Genomic DNA, 18,407 nt, shown 5'->3' on the forward strand with positions numbered 1-18,407 from the left:
AATATTATTTCCAAAGCTACTAGAATTCATAAAGAAGATCATTGTCAAACTCACTCTAATGAATCACCCTCTCTAGGAATTGATCCACCACATGAGAATGTTGAACATGGATACTATGATGTGGATGATGATAGTGACTTTGATCTTGATGATGCAATGAGACACTTTGGTCTCATGGAAAATCTTTGGGGATATATGGCAAGAGGAAAAGAATGGGTTCTTGATAGTGGATGTACCGATCAGATGACCGGAGATGAAGATATGTTTCGTGAGCTTGCTGAAAACAACAGCCCTCGAAAGTATGTCACTTTCGGTGATAACTCAAAGGGTAAGGTGGTTGGCCTCGGTAAGGTGGCCATCTCACATGATAGCTCCATACAAAATGTCATGCTCGTTGAATCTCTTGGATACAATTTACTTTCAGTATCTAGACTTGCTGATTTTGGTTTCAGTGTCCTATTTACTGAAGTAGATTGCCAAGTGTTTCGTAGAGATAATCATAAAATGGTCTTTACCGACATTCGTAGAGGTGATCTTTACATTGTTGATTTCACTAAAAAGGCTCAACCTAGAACTTGCTTTATTGCTAAATCCTCTAAAGGTTGGTTATATCATAGATAATTAGGTCATGTGGGCATGCGAAACCTTGACAAACTTATTAAAGGAAATCATATCCTTGGCGTTAACGATGTCATATTCGATAAGGATAGACTTTGCAGGGCTTGTCAAGTAGGTAAACAGGTTGGAGGAAGGCATCCCGTGAAGAACATCATGACCACAAGGAGGCCACTCGAGCTACTTCACATGGATCGTTTTGGTCCCAACGCTGACAAAAGTCTTGGCGGAAATTCGTTTGGTCTAGTTATAGTTGATGATTTTTCAAGATTTACGTGGGTGTTCTTTCTTGATGATAAATCGCAGGTCCAAAAGATCTTCAAAAACTTTGCTAGGAAGGCCCAAAATCAATTTGAAGTGAAGATCAAGAAGGTTCGGAGCGACAACGGAACGGAGTTCAAGAACGCCAATGTGGACACCTTTCTTGACGAAGAAGGGATTTCACATGAGTTCTTGGCTACGTACACACCTCAACAAAATGGAGTTGTTGAGAGGAAGAACCAGACACTCATCGAAATGGCAAGAACGATGCTTGATGAGTACAAGACGCCGAAGCACTTTTGGGCAGAAGCGGTTGAGACAGCTTGTCATGCAACAAATCGCTTGTATCTTCACAAGCTACTCGGCAAGATGGCATACAAGCTCCTCACGAGTAACAAACCCCAAGTTGGATACTTTCGAGTATTCGGCTCAAAGTTCTACATTCTTGATAAGCATCGTCATTCTAAATTTGCTCCTAAATCTCATGAAGGTTTCCTACTTGGTTATGGCTCAAACTCTTACACTTACCGTGTCTACAATAATTTCACCCAAAAGGTTGAAGAGCCGATAGATGTGAAGTTTGATGAATCTAACGGCTCGCAAGTAGAGCAATTGCCAATTGATGTAGGAGACAAAGACCCTTCGGAAGCAATCCAAGACTTGTCTATTGGCAAGATTCGTCCAACGGAGGTGAAGGAGAGTACCTCGTCCGTCCAAGTGGAAGCTTCTACCTCACGACAAGGTGAACCAAGATTTGATACGGAAGCATCCACAAGTGGGACACACCAAGACGAAGAAAATGAGGAAGTACACCAAGATGAACACCAACAACCTCCTTCTCCACCACGACAAGAGAACGACAACCTCAACAATGAAGATGGTCAAGAACAAGAACAAGATGAAGAAGATGTTCCAGCAAGATCCAAGCAAAAGCTTTCACGACCTTCGAGCAAGAGTTGCTAAAGACCACCCCGTCGAGCAAATCTACAATGATATCCAAATCGGGGGAATCACTCGCTCTAAAACTCGTTTAGCTAATGTTTGTGAACATTATTCATTAATCTCTAGCATTGAACCCATGAAGGTTGAAGAAGCATTGGAAGATCCGTATTGGATAAACGCCATGCATGAAGAGCTAGACAACTTTGAGAGAAACCAAGTTTGGAAATTGGTTGAGAAGCCCGACAACAACCACAACATCATTGGTACCAAATGGGTGTTTCACAACAAGCAAGATGAAGATGGACAAGTAGTTTGCAACAAAGCACGTCTCGTCGCCCAAGGCTACACTCAAGTCGAAGGTATGGACTATGGTGAGACGTATGCCCCTGTTGCTAGACTTGAGTCCATCCGCATCTTACTTGCCTATGCTAATCACCATGATATCACCTTGTACCAAATGGACATTAAAAGTGCTTTTCTAGATGGTGAAATAGAGGAGGAAGTTTATGTTAAGCAACCTCCCGGCTTTGTCAATCCTAAGAAACCTAATCATGTTTACAAACTTCACAAAGCTCTTTATGGTCTTAAACAAGCTCCTAGAGCTTGGTATAAATGCTTGACCAAATTCCTTATTAAAAAAGGCTTTGAAATTGGAAAAATTGATTCTACTCTTTTTACTAAAAGGTTCAATGGAGAACTATTTGTGTGACAAATCTATGTTGATGATATTATATTTGGTTCGACTAACCCTCACTTTAGTGAAAAGTTTGGAAAGCTAATGTCGGAGAAGTTTGAGATGTCGATGATGAGTGAACTCAAATTCTTTCTTGGTTTGCAAATCAAGTAAACTAAGGAAGGTACCTTTGTCTCTCAAACAAAGTACACCAAGGACTTATTCAAGAAGTTCAATATGCAAGAATGCAAAGGTATGACTACACCCATGCCTACTAGTGGACATCTTGATTTGACCAAAGATGGTGAACCGGTTGATCAAAAGGTTTATTGTTCTATGATTGGGTCATTGATATATCTATGTGCTTCACGTCCCGATATTATGCTAAGTGTGTGCATGTGTGGACGATATCAAGCGGCTCCTAAAGAATGTCATCTTAAGGCCATGAAAAGGATAGTGAGATACTTAATTCATACACCAAATTTTGGCATTTGGTATCCAAAGAGGGCCTCTTTCAATCTTGTTGGCTACTCCGACTCGGACTACGCCGATGACAAGGTTGATAGAAAATCCACTTCGGGTACTTGTCAATTTCTTGGTAGATCTCTTGTGTCTTGGTCTTCCAAGAAACAAAACTCGGTATCCTTATCCACCGCCGAAGCGGAATACATTGCCGCTGGTTCATGTTGTGCTCAATTACTTTGGATGACCCAAACTCTTAAGGATTATGGGATATATGTGAAACATGTTCCATTACTTTGTGACAATGAAAGTGCTATCAAGATTGCTCACAATCCCGTGCAACATTCTCGAACCAAGCATATTGAAGTTCGTCATCATTTCATTCGAGATCATGTTGCCAAAGGGGACATTAATCTTAAGCATGTTCGCACCGATAAACAATTAGCGGACATATTCATTAAACTACTTGATGAGAAATTGTTTTGCAGGTTAAGGGGGGGATTGAACATCATTGATGCTTCAAATTTGGAGTAGGAACTCCATTTGGATACATGCAAGGCATGAGCCTATGACTAATCCTTGATATTCTTCTCACCTTGTGCTATTTAAATATCTTGGATATATTTGCACCCTTGCATGCTATATAACCCTTGTAGGTACTTGGATGAATCTAAATCTATGAGATTGCAACACACTCACATCTTGAGAAAATCTCTACATCACCAAGTCTCTACACAACGGTGGTTGAAGACAAGGAAGCACGAAACCCTTCTAACATATCCTTTGACAAAAATCTATTTTGAACTTTATGATTGTCATTTTCGATACACAAGTTCTCTTCCTTGCAAATATAACACATGTAGGTAGATGAACTCACATTCCAAGTGGTGCTCCCAAGTGTTGATTAGCTACATCAACTTTGAGCAACCCACACAAGTTCAACTACATGATCACGATCACCACCACCACCCAAGGTATCTTATTCCATCTTAGAGAATCTTTACTCCAAGTCATGAGTCAAAGCAACTCAACAAGATGCGAATGCATCAAAATGCTTAAACGAAAAAATGGTAACCCCATTTTGAGCTTAAACGATGAGTATGACCTATGATCAAGTACTTTCACTTGACTCCTATGTCAATATACTCTAACATAGGTGACTTTGTCGCCGACCAATTCTAGATGAAGTTTTCTCGTGTTCTTTCTGTGCTCTTGCATTTGTCTCATGCATATTTATTTCCCCTTTCAAAAAAAAACTTCATCTAGATTCCTTTTCTTTCCTTTTTGTGCTCTGCATTCCCTGCATCCAATTCTTTGCAAATCCTTCAGTTAATTCCTTGCACATCCTTGTGAGATCTTACTTGTCTAATGAGCTGAGGTGACAAGTGTTTTCTCTGTCATGAACTCGGTCACACCGGTCTGTTGTGTTCGGTCCAACCGTAATCTTTCGGTGCAACCGAAGCACACAACTCGGTGCCACCGATTTCACCACAGGAAAGACATCTTGCCACTTGTTCCTGTATTCTTTTGATCCAGCTCCACTCAATGATTCTTGTCCTCTACCAGCATCACTTTAGCCTTGCTACTTTGTTTTGTGCCTCAAGGACCAAACCCATTTGTAACAAAAATCCAGAAGAACCCTTCTTGGAAATTGATGTCAAAGGGGGAGAGAGAGATCACATCAAAGCTTAATCATATCTATAGGGGGAGAGAATACTCAAGGGGGGAGAGAGTAATCTTCAAGGATTCCAGATGCTTGGTGTTCAAGATGAGAGAAGTCACATGTTTTTAAGAGGGGAAAGATATGTTCATATTTGCTGTTTGCATTAGCTCTGTTTTCTTTTTCTTTGAGCTCTGATTTTCTGCTCCCTATCGTCTCCCAGTATCCCATGCTAGATTCAGGGGGAGCGAGACATCTAAGGGAAGGAAATCCTGGAATTCATTGCACATCTTTACCTTTGGGGACATGTACATATCCAATGGAGTACTTAGTACTCACTCTCTACATGTCATCCCAGTCTTGGTACTCTTGTGGTTTCTTTTGTTTGCTCTAGATAGTAGGTGCATCTGTGTTATCTAACCTTGTTTATGCAGGTTCATTCCATCCTAAGCCAACTCAAGACCACAAGGTAAGTATATTCATCATAGTCATGTGTATGAGGATCTCTTGCTGATGTACATACTGTTTGCAAGAAGGACTCATGAGCATGAAGGTACAATTCCCATATTCACATCTGTTGCTCTGATGCATATAGCCAAGATACATGTAACACATTACTTACTCTGTCATGCTTATGCATTCACATGCTCCTATATTCCATATTTACATGATTGCATACTTGTAGGGCGAGCCTATGCATGTTACATGTCTTTCCAAAGCTTTACTTGTTATTCTCCATATATTTATCTAAGCTTTGATGTATGTTGTCATCAATTACCAAAAAGGGGGAGATTGAAAGTACAAGTGCTTCCTAGGTGATTTTGGTAATTTATGTCAATATATCTCTTGTTGGACTAATATATTTTACCTAGTATATTTCAGATAAGTTCAACAATGGAGTGGCATGGACTAGAGGATGTGGAACCCCTTTAAGACGCTAAGGACAAAGGATTGGCTCAAGCTCAAAGCACAAGACTCTACATTTTCTAGTTTAGTGATCCAAGATCACATTGAGTCTATAGGAAAAGGCAATACTATCAAGAGGGGATGAGGTGTTGCTTAATGGCTTGCTTGCTCAAAGTGCTTAGTGATATGCTCCAAAGCCATCAACCACTTTCTCACATCCACATATGTCCCAAACCAAAAGTCAAACTCGGCCCTACGAATCTTTCTATCCGGTGCCACCAAGTTCAGTTGACATAGCCACTACCAGAAACCCTAGTCTTTTTGGTCTTACCGATAGGGATCTCGGTCTCATCGAGATGGGATTGTAATCTCTCTGTATGTATCCATTACTAAAATTGGTCCCACCGAGTTTGTGTAATCGGTCCTACCGAGATTACAATGCAAATTCTCTGTTCCCCTTCGTAACATTTTGGTCCAACCGAGATGAGCGAATCGGTCCCACCGAGTTTGCCTGACCAACTCTCTAGTTAGCTTATTACCAAATTCGGTCCCACCGAGTTTGTGTTATCGGTCTCACCGAGATTACATTATGCCCTAACCCTAACCACATCAGTCCCCACCGAGTTGACATGTCGGTCCCACCGAAAATCCTAATGGTCACATTATTTGCTAAATTGGTCCGACCGAGTTTCATGATTCGATCCCACCGAGATTGGTAAGTTGTGTGTAATGGCTAGATTTTGTGTGGAGGCTATATATACCCCTCCACCCACTCTTCATTCCTGGAGAGAGCCATCAGAACACGCCTACACTTCCAACTTACATTTTCCGAGAGAGAACCACCTACACTTGTGTTGAGGCCAAGATATTCCATTCCTACCATATGAATCTTGATCTCTAGCCTTCCCCAAGTTGCTTTCCACTCAAATCTTGTTTTCCACCAAATCCAAATCCTGTGAGAGAGAGTTGAGTGTTGGGGAGACTATCATTTGAAGCACAAGAGCAAGGAGTTCATCATCAACACACCATTTGTTACTTCTTGGAGAGTGGTGTCTCCTAGATTGGCTAGGTGTCACTTGGGAGCCTCCGACAAGATTATGGAGTTGAACCAAAGATTTTGTAAGGGCAAGGAGATCGCCTACTTCGTGAAGATCTACCCTAGTGAGGCAAGTCCTTCGTGGGCGACGGCCATGATGGGATAGACAAGGTTGCTTCTTCGTGGACCCTTCGTGGGTGGAGCCCTCCATGGACTCGCGCAACCATTACCCTTCGTGGGTTGAGGTCTCCATCAACGTGGATGTACGATAGAGCCACCTATCGGAACCACGGCTCAAAAATCTCCGTTTCTCCAAATTGCGTTTGCACACTCCAATCCCATCCCTTTACATTCTTGCAATTTGCATGCTTTACTTTCTGCTGCTCATATACTCTTTGCATGCTTGCTTGTTATGTATTGTGGATGTTAAACTTGTGCCAAAACTACACTCAAACTTAAGGAAATTAAAAACTGCTACTTTTCTCACTTAGTGTCTAATCACCCACCCTCTAGACACCTCTTCTCGATCCTTTCACCATCACCGATGTTTGCAAATGTCTGAGAGGAATCAGTGAGGGAGTGTCTCCACCATATATGAGAGGACGAAGAATCCTGACTGTTGTCATGGGGGTAGCTTCTCCTTCGTTCCCGTCTGCTAGACAATTTGGTGTAATGCACTCGGGAACGAAAGGAGGAGCTACCATCACCGACAGTCGAATATATACACCACATGAGCTGAGAGTTTTCAAGAAAAGACTCGACAGACTGATAGTCAACCCGTGATGAATAATAATGATCTAATTTAGTTTTTGTAGTACATATATTTAATTGTACAAGTTTAATCTTTGAATTATGAACATAGTAAATGTCGTCGAACAAAGAAGGTCCCGGGGAGTGCTCCTGGTGCGGCGACGACCGGGGTTTCTGCGACAGGCCACACCTGGACGAAGGTCGGTGCTTCAGCATTAAGCTCGAGGAGGCCTTCGATTGTGATACGCTAAGCTATGATGCAAAGTGTTTTTTTAGTAATTAAGCTCGACTTCTACTACTTCAACATGTAATTTTTGTCTTTTACAGATCGACTAGCTTATCCCATGCCATGCAAGACACTATGTCTTGGAGAGGATGGGTTTTGAAGATCATGAGAGGAATGAAACAAAGAAAATTAACCTAAGGACCCATCATGGTACAATTCCGAGAGCGTATCCCATTTTGGTTTCCCGGGTTGGGAAGCACTTTGCAAGATGTATGATTTTCAAGAGGGTATGTTTATCACCATGGATCTTGGTGATCCTGACATCGACCAAGACAATTTGGACATTTGGGTCCTTGTTAATATGCTTCCAATTCTACCTCTATGCGAGTTCCTCAAACATAGTTATTAAGTAATTTATATTTTTTACTTCAAAATAGTTGACAGCTTATTTCCATTGATAGCTTATTTTCATTCTTCAAAGAATGTGCGGAAGATGGTGACAGAACCAACTACACCGATGGCTCTGAGTTAACTTATGAGGAGAAAAATCATCTGGTCGCATATTGTACTGAAATTGAGAATTACAATGCCTTTTATCGAACTCCTCCAAATTATAGTGAATACATGCCACTAGTGCATGTGTTGAACCACAATAACTTCCATGGGGATATCCTGGTAAGATCTTTTACTATTACGACATCCGTGCATCTTTTGCATACTTCTAAAACTAAACTACATTGCTAACTACGAAGTTATTACTATATTTTTCAACAGAAAATCCCGATGGATTGTGTGCCTCATTTGATGTATCAGAATGGTCGCCTTGATGTTTTGAACATACAGCTAGGTCGTCCTACGAATCTCACCTGTCCATACCAGATTTCTAAAACCAGTGAACACATGATAATCAAAGAATGGAAAAAATGTATGGACAATCGTAAGGAGTTTCTTGGAAGCAACATTGTGCGAAAGGCAAGAATTGGAGACAGGATAATCTCCATTCTCCATAATGGAGAGTCAGGGGCTATCTTGTTTTATGCTATTTTACCTAAGATAATATAGTAGGTCCTAAGAGGATGTAGTAGGTCCTATGAGGTACAATATGTTTATGAGAGTTGATGATGAGGAGTAGTTGTGATTATGTCTAGTGACCAACTTGTATGTGATGTCTCATTGAGGAAAACAATGGTCATGAGGAGGTGTTATATGACAATGATGTATTATGATGATAAGTTGTTAATGATATAATGATGATGATATATATTATATCATTGGGTGAAAGAACCGCGGATTAGTTTCAAGTGGATGTCCATCCACTTGAAACTAGTCCACGGTCATCCACTTGAAACTAGTCCACGGTTCTTTCTCCCAGTGATGTAATAACTCATTATGATGTAAAAACATTCTCTAAATTGCTACGGTATGAAAACTTGTATAAAGGTGTATGAATACAACATGAAATAAAAAATAAATATGGAAAAATAGTAGTAGCGCGTGCTAGGAGAAGCACTACTACTAATTACCAGTAGCGCTCATTGTAGAAAGCGCTACTACTAAGTCGATATAGCAGTAGTGTGGTCCAACACACGCTACTGCTAACCTTTAGCTATAGCGCCTTACTAGTAGCTCTGTTCCCTGTGCTACTGATAGGCATTAATCAAGCGCTACTGCTAGGGTTTTCCCTAGTAGTGACCTACACCTATTTCGAATGCAACACTTGACAAGCACTATGCAAGGCTTATGCATTTGAGCGTGATATGGTTATCACCTTTGATATTCGTCCGGAAAATGATATTGAAGATAATACCGTTATCTGGGTCGATGTGCAGACGCCTCCAGTTCTACCATTAGGTGAGTTCCTCAACCATATTTTTGTCTTCAATATTGTTTATTTCAAAAATAGTTAACAACTAATTTCTATTGATAGCTTATTTCCATTCAAGCAAACATGTCCGACGCTTGGTAGACAGGACCGTCCACTGTCTCGGGGCTGAACTAAACTGCGAGGAGATAAGTCAAGATGTTTCATGGCTTGAGGATCTTGATGCTGTCAAGAGAAATTATTTTCCTAGACATGCAAATCTTAGTACTCAAAATGTGGACCAATAGTGTTCGTATTGAACTACAGTCACATGTATTTAGGAAAGATGGTAAGTGTTTTACTATTTCTCGTCAGTGCATCTTTTGCATACATTATTTTTTAAGCTAAACTTCATTGCTAAGTATGTTACTATACGATGTTCTTCAATCGGGACTCCCGATGATAGTTGTGCCTCAGTGGATCAAGACTAACGGTCACATGTCAATAGTTAGCTTACGACGAAGACATCCTACATTGCACATGAGTGCATTCAGGATTTCTAAAACCGAGGAATGCTTAATAGTGAAAGACTGGAGCAAACTGTGAATGATCATAGAGAAGTACTAGGGGGCAACAATCAGAAGTGCAACCCACCATTAGGAGACAGGTTCATCTGCATTCTCCAATATGATGAATCAGGAGAGCTACACATGTTCTATGCCATTTTACCTGAGAGAGAGCAGCAGGAGTGATTAACTAGTCCTGCTCTTAGTACTTCTCATCTCATGTCCGTATTTCGTCCTGAACTTATTAATTATCAGTGATTTGCTTTTGTGGTCTTAGTTATGAACATTTATAATAATCTCATGATCATGTTGAACTCGATGATATCTTTGCTTTTTCTACAAGTGAATGTTTCTTCTTTAAGCTACTGTTGGTGGTGATTACATAATGATGATAAAAATAGTGGTAATGACTATATATATATATATAATTACTAATTAGCTAGTGTTGTTGTTGGTGATGATATATATGAGATGCAAGAGTTTTTATATTAATATGATGATGATGATGAGTTATTATATAATTTATGAAAGGGGAAATAAATGGAAAACAATCTCTAAATTAAATGGAAAACATAAAATTAAAGGGAAAATAAATAATAAAACAAAAAACCCCCAAACCTTTTAGTATTGGTTGGTGTTACCAATCGGTACTAAAGGGCTCCCCGCCCCCGGCGCTGGCATGTGCCACATAGTGGACCTTCAGCGGCGGTTCGTGTAGAACCAGTGCTAAAGGTGGGGGGGCTTTAGTCCCCACCGTTTAGTGCCAGTTACAGAACCGACACTAAAGGGCCTTACGAAATGGTGCTATAGCCCGGTTCTGCACTAGTGCTAAAGGGTGCGGTGCCCTTTAGTCCCGATTCGTGACCCCAACCCGGACTAAAGGTTAGACATTTAGTCCCGGTTCGAGCCACCAACCGGGACTAAAGGGGTTGAGGCTTTAGTCCCGGTTGGTAGCTCAAACCGGGATTAAAATTTATCCACGAACCGGGACTAAAGGGGTTCTGAAAATTTGTTTTTTGTTTTTCCATTTGTTTTTTGTTTTTAGTTTCTGTTTTAAATTGCTTATATCTTTTACGACATTTGATGTTTTTGAGTGATTCTTTTTGCATTAGATTCAAAATTTTGTCTAGTTTCTGTTTGTGCCATTATTTGAATGATTTAAATATGAATTTGTTCAAATTTGCTTCAAATCCTAGATTATGAATAATTTGAGTTTAAAAATAGTTTTTAATTTAATTATTTTTGCTCCTAGTCACATGTTAGATTGTTGTCACAGTAACATTTATTTGGTTATTTTTAGAATAATTTAAATTAGGATTTTAATTAAAACAATACTACTTTACTTATATAGTTGTTTTAGTACTTTAGTTGTTGCTTTCAGTTATTTTTAGTTGGTCCTTTCTGTAGATTTTAACATGTTGTAGTATGCTTCTGTTAGACAACAGTAGATAAATTTTTATGATTAATTAATATTAATTTTGCTACTGTTTTGTATGAATAGTTGTTTAGCCTTTAATAATAATCGATATAATTAGTTTTGCCATATTAAAAAGTAATTATTTTTGCCACTTTAATAGAACGTGACTCTGGCTTGGTTAACCTTATTGTGACTCCGGCTGGGATGGTGCTAGCAGATGTAGTCGAGGTAGGATTGGATGGAAACCATCCTGGTCTAAAGGGGTTCTGTAATCTTCGAACTCTACCCCACCCCGTATCGCCATTTCAGTTTAGAAAAAAGAAAATGATAAAAACTTCAAAAATTAAATCCTTCGAGACATAGCTATATTACTACATCTACTAGTTAGGAAAATTTAAAAACATAAATTTTGACATGTTTTGCAAAAAAATGTTATGAAAAAGTAAAACAACTATAACTTTTGCATACGATGTCGAAAAAAATGTATAATATATCAAAATGTTCGGCATGAAAACCCGGTTGCAATTTCGATCGCCGTAGGCTGTTTTGCAAATTTTTAGAATCCTCAAATTCCGAAAGGCAAAAAAGTTATCCTCAAAGTTAAGTTTTTTTCTATTTTTGGTCAAACTCTGGTCAAATTGTGATCAAACTATGGTCAAACTACTTATTCAAGAAATATTAGTGTTAATAAGTAATTATTGTTTTTTAGAATAATAGTTTCAAACTCAAATGGTAAAATGTGTGACTTCATGCTCAAGTTCAACTCCTAAGGGTTAATAGGAATGACAACTTACTACTGTCAGAAAAACAACAAGTGCAGACTTGGAAACTAGGGGGAACAGAGCTCGAAATTTAAGCGTGCTTAGGTTGGGGTAGTGAGAGGATGGGTGACCAGCTGGAAAGTTAGACGATTTGAAATGAGTGGTCCATACTTGAGCAGTGATGAGGGGTGATTAGATATTAAATTGTCAAATAATTCAAAAATTTGAAAATCGATTTTTTTGAAATTTTCTTTTTCAAAAAAATTCAGAAAAACAAAATTTCAAAAAAATTCCTGTTACCAACCGGGACTAAAGGTGGAGCTCCAGACAGCGGCCACATGGAGATCCTTTAGTCCCGGTTCATAAGCCAACCGGGACTAAAGGTTTTTGGCATTAGTCCCGACCCTTTTGTCCCGGTTCTAGAACCGGGACTAAAGGCCCTTTGGAACTGGGTCTAAAGGCCCGTTTTCCACTAGTGAGTGCTTTGTCGGGAAAAAACAAAATTAAGTGTAACATTTAACGTCTGATTTGTTTTTTTTTGCACAGGTCATAACACTTAAGCTTTTCTACCAAAAATTTGCAGGTAATATTTGGGGTGTGACTATGAACACATCTAATATTTTACAATTGTTTTTAACATTCTCAAACAACATTTTTGATGGGTAGGAGCAAATGCTCTCAAGAGCTGACTTGGATTTTGGAAGTTATACTCGTGAAAAAACATGATAGAATGAAGGAAGTATAAAGATGTAGTTCTTGGAACTTTCAGTATTCTGATCAAGCAATCATAATAATCCACTTATAAGAAATCCGCTTCTCTCGTTCACCCCTATGGGTCGTCGTCATAGTCATTCACCGCTATTGGGATGTCATGGCCGCCTAAGGGTGTCTTTGTAATGGCCTGCCACCGACGAGATGCGGTGATCACCTACAGCCAGCGACGAGGTGGTAATTGTGTGATGCACACTGTGATCTTGAAATTTCAAAATCGTTAGGTCACGAGGGATCTTGATTTTTCATATTGTATTTATTAGTTAATTCTATCCTTTTCCTCATGAAATTGTTAGACGAATAAGCCGCGGCGGCCGGGTCCAACGTCCACATTCCGGCCATAGTCCAGGCATGGTCCAACGTGCATGTAGTTGGCTAGTGGGTTGTTAGTGCGTGCATGGGTTAGCTGGTTAGTGGCCGGTCTGTGTGCGTGCGTGCGTTGGTCAGTTGGTGATGGAGCCGGAGGGTAACCGCGTCAAGGGCTGTTGGGTGGCCGCGTCACCTGCGTGCGGGCGCGACCGGAGCGTGAGCCAGGTACAGCATGGGGAGCGGGGCGTAGGCGGGCGCGGGCGTGCGAGCGCGCGTATAAAGCTTGGCTGGCCTCTGTATTGCTGGTTAGGAGTTGAGTTCATGCTCAAGAAAAAAGGACGACGTTCATGCGGCGGGTGGCATACGTGCGTCGGGAAAATACCCGTGTCTTTGTGTCCTTCTTCTTCCTGCTATCCTCTTCTTCCTCGAGGAGCCGGAGAGAGCGAGAGAGGTAGAGCTCCGGTGAGTGAGGGAGAAGGCCGCGGCAACAACAATTGGTATACAGAGCTTCGGTTCGGGCGATTATCGACGACCATGGCGCTCGTCCCACAAGGCGGCGGCGCGGGTGGATCAGCGACGATGGCGATGCCGATGCTGACCGCAGACAACTACACAGGCTGTGCCATCAAGGCGCGGGCGATTCTCGACGTCCACACCGTGTGGGAGGCGGTGGCGCCGGGCGACGCAACGGTGAATGCGCGGAAGGACAAGACGGCGCACGCATGGGTACTCGGGGCGTTGCCGGAGGACGCGCTGCTGCAGGTGGCGTAGAAGCTCACCGCCAGGGAGGTACGGGACTCCCTTAAGGTGAGGTTCGTCGGCGCCGATCGGGTCAGCGCGACGAGGCTGGCGACACTGTGCGGCGAGTTCGACCTCCTGAAGATGGCGGACGGCGAGGAGCTCGACGTGTACGGCGGGAGGCTCGCGGCGATGGCGACGAGGTACGCCAACCTCGGCGAGACGCTGGGCGACGCGGCGCTCGTCAAGAAGCTGCTGGATACCATGTCGGATCGGCTTTTCAGCATCGTCGCCGACATCGAGCAGTTCCACGACGTGACGACGATGGCGTTCGACGAAGTGCTAGGGCGGCTGCGGGCGTTCGACGAGCGAGTTCGGCGTTGACGGCAGGACAACGACGAGCGGGCGGATAGACATCTCCTGTTCATGCGGCGCAGTGGTGGGCGCGGGAGCGGTAGCAAGGCGGAGCACGGGACGACGACAACGGGCGCAGCGTGGCGTCGGGGAGCGGCGGCAACAGGCGCGGGCGCTGCTACAAGTGCGGCGAGCGCGGACACTTCAAGCGCGACTGCCTCCAACTACGGAGGGAGCCGGCAGCGGAGCGCGCGCTGATGGCGGACACTGGTATTGAAGACGACGGACACCTCTGAGCCATGGCTTAGGGAGATGATTGTTAGACAAATACGCCGCGACGACCGGGGTGCGTCGTGCGTGTGTGTAGTGTGTCTAGCCATAGTCCGGCCATTGTCCAGGCATGGTCCGACATGCATGTAGTTGGCTAGCGGGTTGTTAGAGCATCTCCATCCGTTTGCCCCCCCCCCCCCTCCCAGGGCGCAGAAAAACCGCGGCCTGGGGGCGAGCCGACGCTAGTTCGGCCCTTGGGGCCGGCCTAGCTCCGAGTCACGCCCCCAGCCGCCCCCCCAAGCTACGGCAAAATTCAAACATAGTCGTTCCCGCGCCCAAAATAGACGCCACAATCCAGCGATCAAGCGGCCTAGATCGGCGGCCGAATGAGTTATGTTTGGCGTACAAAAAAGCGGGCAATCTCGGCATCAGAAAAAGGACGGAAGCGCGCATCAGGCGGCAAGGTCGGCCTCCGGTGTCGCCGGAGTCGGCGTGCGCGGGTTTGACGGGGCCTCTGTGCTTGGCGGCGTGGCTTTTGTGTTGCGGGCAGTCTCGGCATCATCAGCAGTCGGGCTTGGCGGCGGCGTCGGCGTGTGCGTGGGCGTCGTGGGCGTGGGCGGCGTCGCCGAGGGAAGCTGGTCCAGGATGAGGCCAACATGCGCCTTGTACCACGCCTTGACCGCCTCGTCGGTGCTCTGGAGCATGTCCCCCCCGCCGAGCAGGAAAGCCAGGTCGGTGTTCCTCTTCTTCGCGGCAATGTTGGTCCGAAGTAGGTCGAGCTTGACGGAGCTGGTCGACATCAACGCCGACCAACGTGCCTCGGTCTTGTCTTCACGAAGGGCGGCTCGGACCTGTGCGTCGGCGAGGCAGTGCTGGATGGACTCCTGCACGCGAGCTGTGTCCATGTCGGCGTGTTTCCCCTTTTTGGCACCTTTGTCGCCGTCCGGCTGCCCATCCGACGCGCCCGGAGTTGGCGCGTCAGGCTTGTAGGTCTCCTTGGCCTTCTTGATGGCGCTCCAGACTTCTGCCCACTTGTTGCACTTGTCGATGCGTTTGTAGACGTGGAGGTACTTGAACTCGGCGTCGCTGTTGCCCTGCCGGTACAGGCCGAACATGTGCAGCAACTGCGCGGGGACGAACAAACAGTCGGCTTTCCATGTTCGCGCCGGTGGTCGGGTCGAGGCAGACGACTTTCCATGCTTCGGCGAGGCATTCCTTCTCTTTGGATGCCCACTTGATGCGCGGCTCTGGCCTGGCCGGCGCCTTCTTCTTCTTGCGGCCCCTCGCCGGCTCCTCGCCCTCCTCGTCCTCCTCGTCCTGTTCCTCCTGTTCCTCGTTGCCGTAAACGTAGCCGAGCTCACCCTCCATGCCGCCGCTGAGATCCACTGTCTTGTCCGCGGTGAACCCGGGGGACGCGGTGGCCGCGGCAGAACCTTCCGCGATGATGTCGTCCATGTCGGCCTCGGTCTCGTCAGCGCCGCCTAGGTGAGAGAAGGGCAGCGCGCAACGGCGAAGAGGGGGCTGATGACCCACCTTTCGATAAGTAAGAGTGTCAAACCCAACGAGGAGCAGAAGGAAATGATAAGCGGTTTTCAGTAAGGTTTTCTCTGCAAGTACTGAAATAGTAGGTGATAGATAGTTTTGTGATAAGATAAATAGTAACGAGTAACAAGTAAACAAAGTAAATAAGGTGCAGCAATGTGGCCCGATCCTTTATGTAGCAAAGGATAAGCCTGGACAAATTCTAATAATAAGGAAGAAGCTCCCGAGGACACATTGGGAATTATCGGCAAGCTAGTTTCATCACGTTCATAAGATTCTCGTTCGGTACTTTGATAATTTGATATGTGGGCGGACCGACACTTGGGTACTGCCCTAATTTGGAAAAGCATCCCACTTATGATTAACCCCTATTGCAAGCGTCCGCAACTACAAAAAGGAGTATTAAGGTAAACCTAACCACAACATTAAACGTATGGGCCCATATGAACCCCTAACGAAGCAACGCATAAACTAGGGTTTAAGCTTATGTCACTCTAGCAACCCATCATCTACTTATTACTTCCCTATGCCTTCCTCTAGGCCCAAATAATGGTGAAGTGTCATGTAGTCGACGTTCACATAACACCACTAGAGGACAGACAACATACATCTCATCAAAATATCGAACGAATACCAAATTCACATGACTACTAATAGCAAGACTTCAGCCATGTCCTCAGGAACTAAAGTAACTACTCACAAAGCATAATCATGTTCATAATCAGAGCTGTAATAATATGCATTAAGGATCTGAACATATGATCTTCCACCAACTAAACCAATAAGTATCAACTACAAGGAGTAATCAACACTACTAGCAACCCAGAGGTTCCATTTTGTGGTTTTGGATACAAGAGATGAACTAGGGTTTGAGAGGAGATGGTGCTAGTGAAGATGTTGATGGAGATTGACCCCCTCCCGATGAGAGGATCATTGGTGATGCGGTTGGTGATGATTTGCCCCTCCCGGAGGGAAGTGTCCCCGGCAGAACAGCTCCGCGAGAGCCCTAGATTGTTTCCGCCAAGGTTCCGCCTCGTGGTGGCGGAGTTTCGTCCCGTAAGCTTGCCCACGAATTTTTCCAGGACAAAACCCTTCATATAGCAGAAGATGGTCGCCGGAGGCCCACCAGGGGGCCCAGGAGATAGGGGGCGCGCCCTAGGGGGGGGGGCGCCCCCTGTCTCCTGGACAGGGTGTGGGCCCCCTGGCCTATTTCTTTTGCTCATAATTCCTTAATAAATCCAAACAGTGGTTTCATGGAGTTTCAGGACTTTTGGAGTTGTGCAGAATAGGTTTCCAACGTTTGCTCCTTTTCCAACCAGAATTCCAGGTGCCGGCATTCCTCCTCTTCATGATAAACCTTGTAAAATAAGAGAGAGTAGCCATAAATATTGATATATAATGTGTAAAAACAGCCCATAATGCAATAAATATTGATATAAAAGCATGATGCAAAATGGACGTATCAACTCCCCCAAGCTTAGACCTCGCTTGTCCTCAAGCGGAAACCGAAATCAAAAAATATGTCCACATGTTTAGAGATAGAGGTGTCGATAAAAATAAAATATGGACATGAGGGCATCATGATCATTCTAATAACAACAACATATATGGATTTTGTCATATGATTTCCTATGTTCAAGTATAAAGCAATTCACAAAGTCAAGCATGGTTCATAAACTTCATTGGGAACTAACAAACTATAAGCTCAGTCATTGAAGCAATTGCAATTTATCGCAACATCAGAAAGAGTCAATAACAGATCTTTTCAGCAAGCTCACATACTCAACTATCTCGTAGTCTCCTATAATTGTTAACACTCACTCAATACTTGTGGTTATAGAGTTTCAGCCGGACACTGAGAAAGATAGGGGCTTATTGCGTTGCCTCCCAACGTTTTCACCTTTAGGTGATGTCAACAATAATAGCCTATGCCAACTTACATCCAATTGGATATATGTATCATGATCTTTCAAACACGACAAGCTTGCCAAAGGATAAAATGAAAAAGTGGGAAGGTGAGGATCACCTCGACTCAAGCATAAAGTAAAAACATAAAGTAAAAGATAGGCCCTTCGCAGAGGGAAGCAGAGGTTGTCATGCGCGTTTAGGGTTGATGCACGAAATGCAAAAGAACGTCACTTTATATTGCCCCTTGTATGTGGACCTTTATTATGCCGTCCGTCACTTTTATTACTTCCACAACAAGTTCGTACAAAGCTTATTTTCTCTGCACTAATAAGTCATGCATATTTAGAGAGCAATTTTTATTGCTTGCACCGATGAAAACTTACTTGAAGGATCTTACTCAATCCATAGGTAGGTATGGTGGACTCTCATGGCAAAACTG

The sequence above is a fragment of the Triticum dicoccoides genome, chromosome 7B (assembly GCF_002162155.2).
Source record: "Triticum dicoccoides isolate Atlit2015 ecotype Zavitan chromosome 7B, WEW_v2.0, whole genome shotgun sequence".
Classification (NCBI taxonomy): Eukaryota; Viridiplantae; Streptophyta; class Magnoliopsida; order Poales; family Poaceae; genus Triticum; species Triticum dicoccoides.